Raw genomic sequence first — 4075 nt, 5'->3', positions numbered from 1 at the left:
TATAATTTTTAAATTACGTACAAGTTTGATTTTGATATTTGTTTTTATGATAGTATTGGTAGCATGAGTACGTACCTACTATGGCTCTTCTTTTGACACCAAACATGGACCGTGATATCATCCCACGGATTAGAGCATGGATGAATGACTTTAAAGATCGCCGAACTGGTCAAGGACGCCACAACATTCATATAGATCAGAACCAACTCGAGACTAGGTCGGCATTGGCGATACAGTGGACACCATGGTTTCATACTCGATATATGGAATTAAATATTGATGATGTGGAGGGAGATACCATGTACATCATTCGTATAATCTTACAATGCGCTAAATCGTCTTTGAGTTTGGAGGTATCATCGTGTGGTACCCGGGTGATAGGTGTTTGCTACCAAATCGTTGGGACACCTTTTATCCCACACCCTCCTTCGGAGAATATGTGCCCATTGAGAAGAGCCAGTTAGTAGAGGTCTTATCTTAGAATGCATGAAGACTTGTGGCCACAAGCTTCTCTATATTTAGATGTGAATGATGACTACGATAGTTACTGGGATTGCATCTCAAGGGGTCCTATATTGTCTGTTAACATGTACAGAGCTGCTAACATGAACTTTGTAGGACATAAGGCTATTAGAAGTGATTTGCGTATTCCACACCCTGCTGAGCCTTACTCTTCATCTCAAGGTCCTTATGAGTCTTTTGTTCCAGTTCCTTTCGATCCAGATAACCCATGGAGCTATGACATAGTTACATCTCAGGGAATGCATGTCGCCATACCTATACCTCATATTGATCAAAGTTATCTTCCGAACCTTGTCCCAGATTTTGACACTCTAGATGAGGTTAGTATTTGGTTTATATTTTGAAACTTGAATTATATTTGGTTTATATTGATGATTTTTCTTTAAGTTATTGATTTTTTTATAGGCTACACTTAGAGTGCGATATGCCGAGTTGCAGCTAATGATGCATGGGATGCGTGATTCGTTTATGACTACAACCGACGAATACTATCATTATTTGGTGGCCGAGCGAGAAGAGAAGAAAAAGACACATGATAGAGTCGCGGAGTTAGAAGTGCAGGTGCTAGAACTGACATTGCGAGAATGACGGCGAGCTAATAAATCAAAGAAGAGGCAATAAGCTGGCGAGGGTTCGAGCGGAAATTAGTTTAGAATTTGTTTTTATGTGTGTTTTGATTTACTTCTATAGATTTTGTTTAGTTGAATGAATTGAATCATATTTGTTTAATGAATGAATGAATTTTAGTTGAATCATATGTGTGGATTGTTGTCTTTATTGTATGAATGAAATAGATTGGAATGGAATGAAGTTAATGGAATGAAGTGGAGTGAGTTTGTATATGAAAAGAAGAATGAGATTTGTCAGTTTTTACGTATGGCAGGTACAGATGGCATAATTTTTGCCGTCCGTCCATTTAATTAAAATGGGATATGGACGGCATATTTTCTGTTGTATGTACATAAATAACCAACAGTTGGTAGAAACTATGTCGTCCATCTCCCAGAACTTATTATGGCAGCTGCAAGCAAAGGTCTTAACTTTGGCTGGGTTTTTGACTCCTTCCAAATTTAAGACCCTTTTAGCAGCCCCATTGGAATAACATTTTTGTGTTTGGGGTGCTATATTTGCCTTTAGCAGCTCATATAGCCCCCCATTGGACTTTCTCTAAGTGACACTGACCGAAGTTGAACCTCCCTGGAGCCGTCCCAAAAGCCAAGCCAGCCCATAACTTTTTGTGACTCAAAAACCGAGCCACATTTTACAACTCCAACTAATGGCTCAAATAACAGCTAATCCGAGTTCTCAATTACTTTGACACACGAAATTACTTTTTCTTCCCTAACTAACTAGTATACTGCATAGCAGTGGGGGCGTGAGCGGAGCCCCTCGTATGCTATGGTTATTCAACAAAGTTACTCATTGAACAATGGTTCAACCATTGGATTGGATGTTATGACTAACTCCCCTCAATAATATCCAGAAGCAATAACTCTATACCCCCTTCACAATTGTTTTCTTAATTCAAGTTGTACTAAAAAATTTGGCTATTAATATTGCAAAAAAGGGTCAAGCTTTAAGGTTGATCCTTAATAGGAGCAGCCCTTGAACACACTCCAAGAACCAATTCCCTATAAAACAATATGCTACTGTCAACTAAAAAATTAACAAAAACTTATAACATGCAGTTTATAAATAGAACATCAAAGTGACAAACAATATAATTGTAGTAAATAGATACAAGTTCAGAATAACCAAGATATAAGTTTATTATGCAATTATTAATAGATTCTACAGAATCCCCAAATTGTTGGAAAGAGATTAACCAAACAATAATAGAATGCAAGCAAACAACGAAAATACTTCTCATAATTTCAATTACTTCTCATGTTTTTCATTACCGCAGAAATCTGACTAAAAATGGAATTCGATAACCACAATAATAGAATCATTTCTTCCTCTTAAAAATATATCATTCAATAGAATCAACACTTCTCAATCACTTGAAACACCTCTCAATCACTAGAAAAAATTAACAATACAAAGGAAAATGTAACAATATAACTTGGTCATAATCTTATACTATTTCAACACCAAATTCCAGTAGTAGTTTCCACTGCATTTCTCCAGTATTACCTAGCCTAGTTCATTTACAGACAATTTATATTTCTTATTTTAGCAAATGTATGTAAGTACAGGGTTCATTTTTTCTACTTAAAACCAAGGCTGAAAATTTCGGACGACAAATCGATATGTCACCGAAATATTTCGTTTTTTAAGCAATCCGAAATTGAAATATTCGATATTTTGCAGCTGAATATTTAAACCTTTTTAGCCTGATATATATCAGCAAAACCGAAATATATCTTTATTTTGACGATATAATCGATATTTCTGACTTATTCGACATATATCTTTTGATTTTTTGGCCGATATTATCTATTAAAATCTTGATATAAACGATAAATTCCGATATATATCGGCGATTTAACCAATATATATCCGATATGAACAAACTGTGAATAAAAATGAGACGCATGTGAGTGATGTGACGAGGTGAGAGCTTTAACTTTCTCTGTTTGCTAAAGAAATGATGTGATGATGTGATGTGATGTGATGTGAGGTGACAAGGGTGTGGCTAACAAAATTATGTGCACAATGTAATGAGATGCATGTGATGAGAACTTACACATTAATCATACAATTTACAACCGACTATTTTTTTTTTCCGATAGAACATTACAACCAACTAAACTAAGTGAACCAACTCTGTTTTGGTGTTTGAGAATTGAGATTGAAGTCCTTACTCCTTAGCGCACAGTGGAATAAAACTTGGGGAATAGTCCAAAGTCCAAAGTGAAGTCCAGGCGCAAATCGATATATCTCTTTCTTTGAATCTCGCGGCATAGTAGTGAGTTTTATTCACCACTTTGTTTTGATCTTAATTGACATCTTGTAGGTTAAATTTTATAATTAAATTCTAGTTGATTTTTGTTTCTAAGTTTCTTTTTAATTAATTTTTAACTTTTCTGTTAAAAAGAAATCTAGTTGATTTATTGATTCACTTCATACATATAATAAATTAATGACAACTTAAATATTTGATTTATTTGGAGTAGACTATTATCAACAAAACCGATAGAACATAATTTGTGCGTATCTCGAATAATTAACGATGTATGTAAATTGATTATTATATATGAAATTATGAACTATGCTCAACAATAATATCACTTGCATTAAAATATAACACCTATAATAATGTACAAATAAAACATAGACTAATGAAGAAATATGTTGAATGGTAAACACTTACATGTACATCGACCAATTATTCACACCATGCCAATTGAATAGAAGGAACACATCTTGAGTAGAATTATTGACCGTTTTGTTCAAGTAGGATTTGACTTAAGTGTCCAAGGGGTCGTTGGCGGATTAGAGCTTCTTCTTTCCTTTTGTTGTGCTTAGCTAGCTACCTAGTGATTAGTGTTGATTGCTTTTACTGGAATAGATTTGATCAGTGTTCTTTATGGGTATTGTTCGTCTTGGT

This window comes from Coptis chinensis, chromosome 6, assembly GCF_015680905.1.
Source record: "Coptis chinensis isolate HL-2020 chromosome 6, ASM1568090v1, whole genome shotgun sequence".
Classification (NCBI taxonomy): domain Eukaryota; kingdom Viridiplantae; phylum Streptophyta; class Magnoliopsida; order Ranunculales; family Ranunculaceae; genus Coptis; species Coptis chinensis.
The sequence above is the reverse complement of the archived record's forward strand: the minus strand, read 5'-3'. Positions refer to the sequence as shown.